General features: G+C 36.2%; 1 pseudogene; it reads right to left on the reverse strand.

Moving 5' to 3' along the window:
• Nucleotides 1-2367: 2367 nt before the first annotated feature.
• LOC120079087 lies at nucleotides 2368-11322 on the reverse strand (annotated as a pseudogene).
• Nucleotides 11323-14706: the final 3384 nt, after the last annotated feature.

A 14706-nucleotide genomic window follows, 5' to 3' on the forward strand; every position in this document is an offset into this window, starting at 1 on the left:
TATTAAGTGAATTTGAAGTGTTCAAATTCAGTTTAGGGTTTCAATTTGAAGTGTTCAAATTTGAATTTAAAGTTTGAATATTGAAGTGCTCAATTTCAATTTAGGATTTGGACAATTTAACATTTAAATTTATTGAAATTAAACATTTTTGGAGAGTTTAAAATATTTAAATATTGATTTAAATATTAATTACATGAATAGGAATTCATGTTTGAATTAGGTGTTTAATTTAATATTTGATATTAAATTATTATTTATTTAATTAAATTTGTTTAATTAATTATTGAAAATAAATCAATTTCAAATTAAGAAATTGAATTTTGTTTAATTTAATTAAATATGATTTTGAAATTGGAAAATAGATGGTCAGTGGATTTACCCAACTTCTTCAATTTGAAGTGGATTAATCTAGAATTCAATACCTAGGCACTTTAATATTGCTCTTTGAGGTGGATTAATCCATAATTCAACACCTAGCCAGTTTAATATTGCTCTTTGAGGTGTCAATTAGCAATATTGAGAAATTGCTTGCATGTTAAAGATGAATATATACTTCAATTTTTAGAATTGGAGAAGATTTGCATGTTAATTTTCTGAAATTTTGAAAAATTTAACTAAGTTCTAAAATCCTCTCCAATCCACCTAAATTACTTTCAAATTCTGAGTTCCACCACTCATTCAAAGGTTTAGAATAGTAGAGAAAATTCTCTTGGTGATCTACTGAAGATTTGAAAGTCAAATTTGTGGAAATTAGTAAGGATTTGGTGGGAATAAACAAAGGTATACATTTTAGAAATCCTCTTTATGAAAATTTGTTTTTTAACATGCTTTATACTTAAATTAATTGTAATTAAAGTGCTTAATGATTCTGTAAGCTTTCACATTTTGTATGTTTACTCCATCACATACTAATGCCCAACCAATTTTCGTTCATTAATCAGCCTCAACATCCTCCATCACCATTTCTGAATGTTATCTAATCACTTACTATTAAAATTTCAGACAACAATTACCTTCTCTGGAAAAATCAACTCCTCAATCTCATTATCGGCCATGGCCTTGAATGCTTCATTGACGACACTTTTCCTTCACCCCCTAAATATTTAGATCCTCAGTAAACTCAGGTGAATCCTTGTTTTTCTTTTTGGCAAAAATGTAATAGAACTATAATGAATTGGTTTTATTCTTCTTTCAATGAGGATAAAATGAGAGAAATAGTTGGTTTCGACATTGCTTTTGAAATTTGGGAGTCTCTCCATACAGTGTATGAGTCTTTTTCTACCACTAGGATTATGTGTTTGCGATCTCGTTCCACAAAATTTAGAAAGATGAGCTCTTTGTTTCGCAATAACTCTCTCAAATAAAAGATATGGCAGAAAAATTCTCGGCCATTGGAGAACCTCTCTCCTATCGTGATCATTTTGGGCTACATCCTTGAAAGGCTGGGTATCGAGTATAATCCTTTCATTACTTCTATCCATAATCATAATGACAAACCATCCATTGTAGATGTTCGTAGTCTCTTGTCGGCTTATGAAGCTCGTTTGGAAGAACAGACATCTATTGATCAGCTAAATTTGATTCAAGCAAATATTACAAACATGTCTCACTCAAATAATTCTCGCCGCCCAAAATGGCCTCCAATGGGTAAGTCATCTTCCATATCTAATATGTAAATGTCTAGCGTTATGCCTTTTAATAATGCTACTCCTACTAAACCTGGTGTTTTTGGGCTCCCTCCTCCTCGCCTATTTTATTCTTCTCCTCATCCTCAATGGCCTCAGCTTAATCATTTATATAAATCTCAATATCATATCTGTTCAAAAGTTGGGCACACAACCCTCACCTTCTATCAACTTTATAACCTCTCATTTCGAGCCTCTTTATCGACCCCTTGTGCTCACTTCACTCAACTCAATTCCCCAGTCCCTTCGTCTGCCTCATATCCTAACTAGTGCTCCTCAGTTAGATATTCAATATCCACCCCAACCTATACATCCTGATGAAGGCTGATTTCTTGACTCTGGTGCCACTCATCATATGACTCTTGACATGAATACTATGCAGCAAGCCTCTCCTTACTATGGTGCTAAGCAAGTTGTTATTGAAAATAGTATGTCTCTTCCTATAACTTATGTTGGCACTATTTTTATGTCCTTTGTCATACCAAATTGGTCTATCTCATTGCATTTGTTCTCTATGCTCCTTCTTTATCCCAGAATCTCATTAGTATTGCCCGCCTATGTTATGATAATCATGCCTTTGTCGAATTTTTTCATGATTATTTCCTTTTGAAGGATCTTTAATCTAAGAGAACCCTCCTCCAGACCAAGCTTGCTAGTAGGCTTTACAAGTTGTCCCTGCCTTCTAATAAGCCATATGATGTTCATCTTCCCAATTCTCCTGTGGCTCTTCTTTCAACAGTCCATGACTTATCTCCGTGGCATTACCGGCTTGGTCATCCTGCCTTTTATATTGTCAAAATGGTTTTATCTTAATGTCATTTCAATTTCTCATACAAAAACTTCAATCATTTTTGTAATTCTTGTCAAATGGCCAAGAACCATCATTTGCCTTTTGATAATTCCTCCTCTCTAGTTCACTCTCCTTTTAAACTTGTCTAGTCAGATGTTTGGGGACCTTCCCTCCTTTAGCAATAAATGGTGCTTGTTACTTTGTTCTGTTTATTGATGCATATTCTAGATTCACATGGCACTAGAAGAAATTCGGGCTTTAATGTCGGTTTTAAACCGACATTAAAGATAGTGTTATTAAAGCCCTTTAATGTCGGTTGCCTTTAATGTCGGTTTTAAACCGACATTAAAGGGCTTCAATAACATAACCTTCAATGTCGGTTGCAACCGACATTAAAGACCTTCAGGGAAATTTCCAACAGACATTAAAGATCTTCAGTGAAATTTTCAATCGACATTAAAGGTCAACCGACATTAAAGCCTTTTTTTTTAATTTTTAACCAACATTGAAGCCCAAATCTGTCCTTTTTTTTTTTTTTAAATTTCGTTGTCGAATCCGTTTTTTTGGTCAAAAAGTATAACATGACACATCATCATTGAACGTTGTGGCTATGACATATTATTCATATATGGATTGTAAATCTATTACATTTAATCCACAAATTCTGCTATAAATATATAATTTAATAGGTCGTACAATAATTCAGGCCTTAAAAACACAAATTACAAGTAATACAAACATTATGGTTTTACATACATTATGAGATTACTGCCTCTCTCCACTTGGTAAGTATGGATCCCTTCATAATTCTTCTTGAACCAACCCATTAGCTTTAGCAGTGTCTGGTTATAGGCATCGTCTGACCACTATTGTTCAAAGGATCATAAATAAAAAAGGTTTAAGACAAAGGATTGAAAGTGAAAATGTGATAAGAGTTCATATTTAACTAACCGTGTTTATTGGGAATGTGCATAAATGGTACATTCAAGGGAAAATTCTTGTAGTGAATGTGTTGGATCTAAAGTTCCCCAAGAAAAAGCATAAAGAGGTTGCGATACCAAATATTTACTCCTTTGTTGCATCTGCAAAACAAGAAAACTCAATAGTTGAATAAATAAGAGAATCTTCTTTTTCAAGATCTTGATGAAGAGAAGCTTGGTTACCTAGATATGAGATACGAAGACGATGAAAAATTTTCGGCAGCATAACAATGCTACCACAACAAAACCCAAAATTTACCTAAAACCTGTTCAAAGAAACACACTCCCAAAAATATTTCACAACCACTTGTTCTCAACAGAACTATCAGAATTGCGAAAAAAATGAATATTCAAGAACACATACATCAATAAGCAAATTTAGCTCAGAATGTACTTCTTCAAACCTTAAAAGTTGTCACAAAGGCTACCATAGTGCATGAATAACCCATAAACTACCATAGTGCGACCTACAAACTCGAGCACCTTGAATCAAATCTAAACTACAAATAAATAATACCCATGAGTCGTAAACTACAAACCTCCCAATGAGGATTGCACCCGTCCCATTCCTGTTTTCCAATGGAGTTCATAATTTCAGCTAACATGAGCTATAAGGCAAGGGGGTTACACACAGAACTGTTGTCTAGTCAAGTAGCCCAACTTGCAAGTAAATGAATGTCCAGACAAGACAACACACATTAAAAATTCCCTAGGTTCCACAATTAGTTTCTTCAACTTGCTTGCTTCTGAAATCATAATGTTCTAATATATCTTATTTTGATGATTTTTCGTACTAATTATCAAAACTTTATACACACAACTCTTTGGGGTTAATTTTGAAATCTTGAATAATTATGATTTACCATCTTGAAAAATAGAAAAGGTGATAAGATTTCAAGTAACAACAGAGGATAATGCTACTATTGTTATTCTATATTAAGAATAAACCAAATTTAATGTTATTCCACGTTAAACATATACCAAGTTAATTTTATGAAACTTCTTAAAGGCAATAGAATAGAATACCTTCTTCTGTAGTTGGATTTGTGCTCCCTCACCAGATGGCCTCCTTGATCCGAGGAGGTGCAAATGCTGGACCTTGAAGAAATGATGAATTATGTCCTAGAGGAACTCCAAGAAGAGAAGCTGATGCTATAGCACCTCCTAAAGCACGCACAAGCTCACCCTAGGAGAACAAGTCTAGAAGCTTAATAATTAATATTGTAATTGGCTGCTGGCAAACTAAAGTATCAAAACAAAATATTGAGTTTTTGTTTTTAATCCAGACTAATGTAGGACCAATCTTGGAGTTTTCTTGAATCTAATCTTTATTGAATAATACCTCAAATACAACCTAAGGACCCTATAAATAGGGTAGAAACCACAACAAAACTATAGTGTTACCTAGATATGAGATACGAAGACGATGGAAAATTTTCGGTAGCATAACGATGCTACCACAACAAAACAAAAAATTTACCTTGAACCTGTTCAAATAAACACACTCCCAAAAATATTTCACAGCCACTTGTTCTCAACAGAACTATCAGAATTCCCAAAAAATGAATATTCAAGAACACATACATCAATAAGCAAATTTAGCTCACGATGTACTTCAAATCTCAAAAGTTGTCACAAAAACTACCATAGTGTATGGATAACCCACAAACTACCATAGGGAAATCCACAAACTCAAGCACCTTGAATCAAATTTAAACTACAAATAAATAGTACCCATGAGTCATAAACGAGTGTTACATTCTATCCAATATGGTCTAAAGAGAAATAAACACACTATAACTTCTCAAACAGGAATTTTCATATCATTAGAGTCACTTGAAAACACTTAGAAACTGTGCTTAAAACTGCAAGCATTCAAAAATGCACTTACTAGGAACAATTTTCACCTGAATCCCTTGCTGTTGCAAGAAATCCATCTCCTCCCTACCCCTTCCAAACACCTAAAAAACACATAAACAAAAAAGGTTTAAGAAAAAGGATTGAAAGTGAAAATGTTGTCATAATTCATATTTAACTAACCGTGTTTATTGGGAATGTGCATAAATGGTACATTCAAGGCAAAATTCTTGTAGTGATACTTGTCGAATAATCAAATAATTTAAATCGAATATTAGAATGATGCTTATCTGAGGGATGGCCATTGCATTGGCTTTTTTCTCAATTTCAACTGCCCAGCTATACACCACCATCCCAACAATAGCAAGAACCATCCCTGATATGTTCTTCAATGTCATCTCTGAATCAAAGAGCAGCCACCCCAACATCAGCATGCATACCGTCTTCATATGGCCTAAAAACTGGAATGATACGGCCGAGAAGCGCCCGATGCACAAATATTGACTGATGTTGTAGAACACAGCTAGGGAGCATGACAGTAATATGAAACACTACAACATTTATTAAGGATAGATTGAACTTCGGAAGTAAAAGCGAAACGAATACAAGATTCGAAAAAGAGAGATAACGGAATAACGACTTATGAATGCACCAAAAGTGTAGTTGTATTTCAGTAAAGATTTGCTAGTAAGGCAATAGTCAATGAACGGACCAACTATTAAAAGGGAAAGTGCTTGTATGGGAGCTGTTTTGCTTAGTAATTCAAAGGAACCTATTGAGTACTTCTTCTGTAATGAACCTATTGAATGTTTAAATCAATACAAAAGATTTGAGCTTGAGGTCTCATAATTAGGTTCTTAGAGTTCAAATGCTGAATTTCAAGTGATTTTGTAGGGACAAAAGAGAATGCTTACAATTTGTTGTAGTGATGTGCATAAAATTGCTACCAAGACACAAAGAAAGCCTTTGGCATTAACTTTGACATTAGTCACCGTACAGACTCCAACACCAAAAACGACCATAGTAACGACCATCTTCACTTCCCATGAGTATTGTTTTCCATGAAGAATCCACTCCAGTACACAAACCACTGGTATCATGCTCAGCTTTAATATCTACAAGCATATAAAGTAGTGACAAAGTTCAGTTATCATCGATGACGATGAGTGATGACTTAAGAGTAAGGGGAGCAAGAATTGAACCTGATAGAATCCAACAGAGTTTAACATGAGGCTAAAGTTTATGGCTGCTATCGACGTATTGGCGATAATCGAGAACCAAAGGAGTTCCTAGAAGGGAATAGACTTGGATTCAGAATAGCCAGTGGCATTTGAAATCCAACCAATCAATGCAGTTACATAAAAGTGAAATCCAGTTAAAATTGTAGCTGAAACACAAGAGGGAAAGCCTTGGATCAAAGCAACTAATTGATGAAATGAAAGGGATGCATTATGCATTTTAGTTTTCTCTAAAAAACACACTCATATGGGACAATCATTTTCATAAGCATCATTCATAATTTATTAAGAAGTTTGATTAAAGTTGTTTTGCAATTTATTGAGAAGTTTGATTAAAGTTGTTTCGCTCAGTCAACGGGGGATCGGTAGCTGGCCTCTGGCGCTATTGGCTACCTGAAAATGGAACTTTTCAAGTTCATTTTCTATCATCCAGTTATATGCTCAGTCAGTTTCCAAGTCGTTTCCTTTGAAAAGTACAACATTGATGACCGGATCGGAAGACCCACAAGTAGATCAGACAAATAGACGATCGGATCAAAAAACCCACAACTAAATCTATAGATCCAACGTCGGAAACCCACCTCCATGACTAGAATAAGCTGGACGGATGACGAGCTGACCACCAGAATCTACAGATCCAAGGAGAAGAAGAAGAGAGAACTCCACCACTGACGGAATCTATGGACGATGAACTCCACCACGCCGGTGACAAAGACCAAAACAAGTTGGACCAGAAGATGACCCAAATCTATAGATCGAACCACCGAAAGAACGGCCACAACGATGACCAAACACCGGAAGAATGCCCACGACGTTGACCAACCACCGGAAGAATGCCCACAAAGATAGAGATCCAAGCAACGCCAATGACAACGACGATCGGAGTGATTCGCACAGCCAAGTTAAGAAGAAGAGAGGGTTTGGTAAGAGAGAAGTGAAAGGAGAGAGAAGATTTGATATGAAAGGAAAAAAGATGCAAAGTAAAAGAAAAATAAATGTAGGCCTTTAATGTCGGTTTTAAACCGACATTGTAGCTCATCTTCAATGTCGGTTTAAAACTGACATTCAAGGGAAGTTCTACATGGTTGTATTTACATGGTTGTATTCAAATTTAGAAATTTGGGGTGGAAGTAGTGTCCATAGGCTTAATTTTCAAAAACAAAAACAAAAAACCAATGGTTACCAAACGATGCTTAAATAACTACTTTACATATGTCCTTAATTGTAATGACTCGACCTTTCAAGTATTCTGACATGGGTCGTTACGATGACATACTCATTTTCATTCAAAACATTTTGGCCGTCCTAACAAAAATTCAGTGAAAAGATAAATGACAATTTTAAACTAAATATATTTTACAAGATGTCGGCCTATTTTAACAATTAAAACATGTGATTAACCTACGTGAGCATGCAGCTTATCTTTGTTATGGATTTTAAATGTCTAACCCAATTTTATAACAACTTAAAAAATTTTAGACATACTAAGCATCCATAACATACATCAAAGGTACTTAACATTTAATATAACATTTATATTAAAGCATATGAAACCATATACATGCATACTATATATTATAACACTTTATAACATACTTTCAATACGTGTAACATGTTTCCTACGGTGGGATTTTAAATCTACATGGCGTACTTTATGCACATACAAGATTTATTTAATTATAACATACATCACATGCATAAATAATTAAACATAAACTATTATGATTTTTGTTTCGGCAATTTTAAGCAAGCAAATACCTAATTATTACATAAAACAACAAAAACGGGCTCTAAGACACTTCTGGATTGCTCGAACCACCTTGAACTGGACCCAAACCTCTCGAACCAAACCTCCAATGCTCAAAACTATTCTAAACCGGGCAAAAACATCGAGTACCATCAAGCATCGAGTATGCACTCAATCACCATCATTCATCAAGTATTTCACTAAATACCATCAAGTATGAGCATCGAGTAACATCGAGTATGGTATCATGCATCGAGTATTTCACAAAATACCATCAAGTTTCTCAGCGAGTATGGCATTGTGCATCGAGTTTTGGAGCATCGAGCATCGAGTATTGGGAAGTGGCTGAAAGTCTGGTTCCTGTTGCTCGACCTTCTTCACTACTTTCTTCAATTACAACATAATTAGAACTCTAATGACTTCAACGAATTACAGACACTTTAAAGCGCATGAAAAAAGAGCCAATTACAAGAATTACAACATAACTGAAGAGAAAACAATGCCAAAACTCAGAAAAACATATCAGTTCATCATTTTCATACAACTTATGAAAAACACCCACCAAGCCAAAGTTAAACCGAATTGAATGCTTAATGATGCTCTGATACCAATTATTGGATTCGAGAAGCAAGCAACGGAAGCAAAACAGGATCATAAAGTATTCTAATTCATTAATTTTGGCTTTAAACTAAGCATGCTCATAAACTAAAAATAGAGTTTCAACACTAACCTTTGAAGTACCTTTGATTCACGATCTTCAGCTGCAATCTCCTTCTTCTTTGGATATGAACCACCACAAGGTCTTCCCTCCTATTCTCTTGGTCCTTCAATTGAGTTGTGGGACTCAAAATAAGCTTAAATTGAAGGGAATTGGAGAAGAGGTTACTGGTTTTACATACTGTGAAGAACACCTCTTCAAATACCAATTCTCAGCTTCAGCAACGATTTCTATATCTTCATTCCACTCAAAATTCAAGCTTTGTATTACATGACTTTTCTGCAACTAAAAGCCTTGCATGAATCATATTTCATGCTTGAATTATTGAGCTAAAAAGAAATGGAATTACGTGTGAACTGCTAGTAAGAAAATGGGAAAATCCCACTTGTCTAATTTTTCAAATTTCTTTTTTTATTTTGATTTCCAAAATCAAAAAACCATTTTAATCCAAAAATGAAATTTTACAAAATTTTAATTAACTTTATTAATTTAATATCAAATATTAAATTAATTTTTCACCAATTCCATTACCATGAATCTTTATTCATGAATTTAATATTTAAATCATATTTAAATATATTAATCGATTCTTCAATTAAGTTTAATTTCAAAATTAAACGTGTAATTATATCATATATAATTACTAATTCTCTTTTTTTCTAATTTGAACATTTCAAATCAACTTATCAAGCTACTCTAAAGCAAATCCGTTTGTGAACTAGTAAAGGGACCTAGTGAACCTACAGATCATGAGCTTCAACGATCCGAGATTAATTGGCTAAACTCTTTGCACCGAATTAACCCCATTCGTTAACTGCTGGGTCACTCCACTAAAGTCCGTAGTTGCACTCCTCTCACTGTAGATATATTGTGTCCTCTCGATATGACCATAATTAGTAAGTTAACCCTTCACAGGTTATTCGTAATAACGGCTAGGTCAAAAGGTTATTTTACCCCCCGAGATTACCTCTAGTTCCTTAAGTCCTACTGATCCTCTAATGAACAATTCGTTTGTGATTCGATCATCAAACCGAGTCCCTCTCGGGCCAATGAGAGGGTGGGGCCCCTTGTTCAAGACCCGGAATCAGCACTTAAGGGAACAACCTCTCTACTATCCCTGAAAGCGGGTAAGAGTGAATTCCATCTTGCACCTTATGNCAAGACCCGGAATCAGCACTTAAGGGAACAACCTCTCTACTATCCCTGAAAGCGGGTAAGAGTGAATTCCATCTTGCACCTTATGTCCTCAGCTATCTACCCGATCTTACCCCTGAAATGGGAGGCTTATTGAGCTGGCACTGTTGAGCCAACCCTCAACTATGAAAATCTAAGAATAATCCTGAATAAACAGGAGTTCATAGTTAGCTTAGGATTAAGGTCAAGTTACCTAGTTCATCATTTTAAAATAGTCATTCTTAAACAGTAAACAACGTTATAAAGTAAGAGTGGATTATTTCATGGTCCGATCTTGTATAAACTCATTGCACAAGATGTCCCCATTCCTCATATCATCATATGTATGAAATAGGAACACTTCGTCTATAGCACTTTACAACTCCTTGTAACAACTACAGAGTGGGTTGCATTTGATAGTATTACTAGAATAAGGTACCCAACTTTATTTATATACTATAGACCATTTTGACTATTAACTCGAACTAGATCCACTTTTATGTCTCTACATAAAGTTCAAGTACTCATATAATAGTCATGGATCTTTTTAGTTTATTGGATTTATTTCTAAAATGAAATAAGCAATTTATATATTCAATAACAGCTCTATTGAATTGCATAATGAGTTTATTTTTACAAACCATGACTTTTAGGACATAAAACCCAAAAATTGTGACCTCATTTCGTCCTCTCATTCTCATGTTGCTTCCTTGAGCTGATGGTTTTGCCATAGAACGTTTGCCAGTGCTATCTTTTTGTTGCGCAAAACTTTCACTTCCTTGGCCAAGATTTGAATAGGTTTCTCTTCACAACTCAAGTTCACATTCAATTGCAAAGGCTTATAATCCACAATATAAGATGGATCCACTATGTACATCCTCAAAATGGAAATATGAAAAAACATCGTGAACTGCTAAAAGAGATAGTGGCAAGGCCAGCTAATAAGCTAGGATCGATCCATTCTAGAAACTCAAATGGCCCAATGAACTGAGGGCTCCACTTACCTTTCCTACCAAACCTTGACAACTCCTTCGTAGGTGCCACTTTCAAAAATACTTTATCACCTGCCTCAAACTCTAAATCTTTACTCCTAACATCAACGTAACTCTGCTGCCTACTTTGAGCTGTCAACATTCGGGCTCTAATCTTTGTATCGCCTCATTCGTGGTCTGTACCAACTCCAGACCTAAAAATTTTCATTAACCGACCTCATCCCAATAAACTGAGGACCCGTAGCTCCTCCCATACGAGGCCTCAAATGGCGCCATGCCAATGGTAGTCTAGTAGTTGTTATTATAAATAAACTCCATGAAGTGCAAGTGGGAACCCCAACTCCCTTAAAACTTCAGTGCACATACACGTAACATATCTTCCAAGGTTTAGTTCAAACGCTTAGTTCGACCATCAGTCTATGGGTGAAAAGCTATACTGAAATCCAATCGAGTACCCAATGCTGTCTGAAGACTCTTCCAAAAGATAGATGTAAAACGAGGGTTCCTATCAGACACGATGGACACAGGCACTCCGTGCAATCTCACCACCTTTTTCACATATAACTGCGCTCACCTATTCATTGAATATGTGGACTTTCCTAGAATAAAATGTGCCAGCTTAGTGATTCTGTCCACTATAACGCATATCATCATATAGCCTTTCGTTATCCTTGGCAAACCCACAACGAAATCCATAGACACATTCTTCCACTTCCACTTCCACTTTGGTACACTCAGGGGCTGCAAAAGGCCTACGTAAGTTCTGTCTCGAGGCTTTAACCCATTGGCACACCAAACAGTTGTTGACAAACTCAGAAATTTCCCTTTTCATATCATTCCACTAATAGCATCGTTTCAAGTCTTGAAACATCTTGGTACTTCCAGGATACATCGAAAATGGGAGCTATGGGCCACTGTCAATATTTCATTCTTAAGTGTCCCTGGTACAGGAGACCATGACCTTGGGATATCGAGAACTCACTGTCCCGCCCTAGCTCCACCTAACGAAATCTCTTAACAAGGTAAGAATCATCCTGTTGAGCATCGATAATCCTCCATCTCAAAGTCAATTTTACCGTCAACTATGCCAACTGTGCGGTGACTTCCCCCACAGCTACTGCAATTGCAGCCCACTTAAAATCATTACATAAAGGTATTTGTCTAGTAATCAAAGCTACTAAATGAGTTGTCTTCCTACTGAGAGCATCTGCTACTAAGTTTGCCTTACCAGGATGATATAGCATTTCACAGTCATAGTCTTTCACCAACTCCAACCATCGGAGTTGTCTCATGTTTAGCTCATTCTGAGTGAAAAAGTACTTCAGGCTCTTATGGTCTGTGAAGATCTGTATTTCTCCTCATACAAATAATGTCTCCAAATCTTCAAAGCAAAAACCACAGCTGCTAATTCCAAGTTGTGCGTAGGATAGTTCCGTTCATGGTTCTTCAGCTGGCGGGAGGTATAAGCAACCACCTTACCATGTTGCATAAGCACACATCTTAGCTCTTTCTTTAAGGCATCACTGTAAATCATAAAACTACCTGATCCATCTGGCACTATAAAAACTTGACAGTAACAAGTTTTTACTTAAGGTCCTGAAAGCTCTCCTCACAAGATTTACTCCAAACAAAGGGGTTGGGTCAAAGGTCTAGCTATGTGAGAAAATTATTTAACAAACTGTTGGTAATAACCAACTAACCCCAGAAAACTATGCACCTCATTAATTGTAGTAGGCCGAGACCAGCCAGTAACTACTTCAATCTTTGCTGGATCCACAGAAACTCCATCTATATATACCACATGCCCTAGAAAAGTCACCTGCTTCAATCAAAACTCACATTTGGAAAACTTAGCATATAGCTTGTTCGACTTTAGGGTATCGAAGACTTTACGTAGGTGCTCCTCGTTCACTGCCTCTGTCTTGGAATAAACCAAGATATCATCAATAAAGACTATAACAAAAGTGTCTAAGAACTTTTTGAACACTCTATTAATCATATCCATGAATATTTCAGGACCATTTGTCAGTCCAAATGACATTACAATAACTCTTAATGTCCATACCTAGAACGAAACGCGATTTTGGGAATATCACTATCTTTAATCTTGAGCTGGTGATATCTTGAACATATATCGATCTTAAAAAAACAGTGGCCCGCTGCAACTGATCAAACAATTCAACAATTCTAGGGAGAGGATACTTGTTCTTAAAAATCAGTTTGTTCAATTCCCTGTAATCTATACATAAATGTAACGAGCCATCCTTCTTCTTTATAAACAACATTGATGCACCCCATGGAGACACGCTCGGTCGTATGAACCCTTTATCAAGCAATTCTTGCAATTGGATCTTAATTTCTTTCAATTCGGTTGGAGTCATTCTGTACGGAGCTTTAGATATAGGAATGGTATCTGGCTCAAATTTGATGGCAAAATCAATCTCCCTGGGTGATGGCAAACATGGAAGTTCCTCTAGAAACACATCAAGGTATTCTCTCACAATTGGTTCTAAGGTTAAGGCAACCTCAGTTTCTCTGGTGTTAACTACATGAACTAAGATACTCCAGGTATCTTGGTTAAGCAACTTCTTGGCCTTCACAACTGAAAGTACCTTAAGCAAGACCACGGTCCCAGCCCCTTTGAACTTAAACCTAGCTTCCATAGAAGGATAATCACCTCCTTAGGGGAACAGTCTATGCTGGCATGGTTGGCAGCCAACCAATCCATGTCTAGTATCACATCAAAGTCACACATATCCAACACTATTAAATTTACATCTAGGGTACGGTTCGTTATTTCTAATTGACATACTTTTATCCTTTCATTTATTATCATAATTTCTCCAGATGGAGAAGAAACTGATAAGACATAATTCAAAGGCCCTAGAGCTAACATGGCATGCTTTACAAATAATGATGATATGAAAGAATGGGATGATCTAGACTCAAATAATACCAAGGCATAATGTCCCTAGAGCTAACATGGCATGCTTCACAATGGCTGGTGGCATAAACATGACTGTGCAATTGTTGTTGTCTATTTGCAGTGTGTTGAGTGTTCAGTGGCAGGTTATGACCACATCCAATAGGAACACCAGGGCATCTGTCTGCCACATGCTCCTCTTCTTTGCATTTAAAACATACTCTCATGCCAACTAGACAACGCCCCACATGGGACTTCTCGCATGATCTACATATAGGATTATCTTTCAAAGCTACTCCCGTCTCAGGGTTTCGCTGTCAATACTGTCGTAATGGTCCAAACATTTCTGATCCTTTTTGGGGGCTCAAGAGCCTTCTGCTCTGCATTTCTCTTCTTTCCTAATGAGGGTCTCAACCCTTGGGGTCTTAGGCGTTCCCCCCTTCTCCAGGGATCCATCTTTACCGAAAAATAAAGTTCCTCTACATGAGTAGCCGACTTGAATGCCCACATAAAACCACATATCTCACTTGTTAGGCTCTGGACAAACCTTTCAACCCACTCTACCTCCGTGGCAAAAACATTATGGAACAAAATAAGACAACC

This window comes from Benincasa hispida, chromosome 6 (genome assembly GCF_009727055.1).
Source record: "Benincasa hispida cultivar B227 chromosome 6, ASM972705v1, whole genome shotgun sequence".
Taxonomy (NCBI): Eukaryota; Viridiplantae; Streptophyta; class Magnoliopsida; order Cucurbitales; family Cucurbitaceae; genus Benincasa; species Benincasa hispida.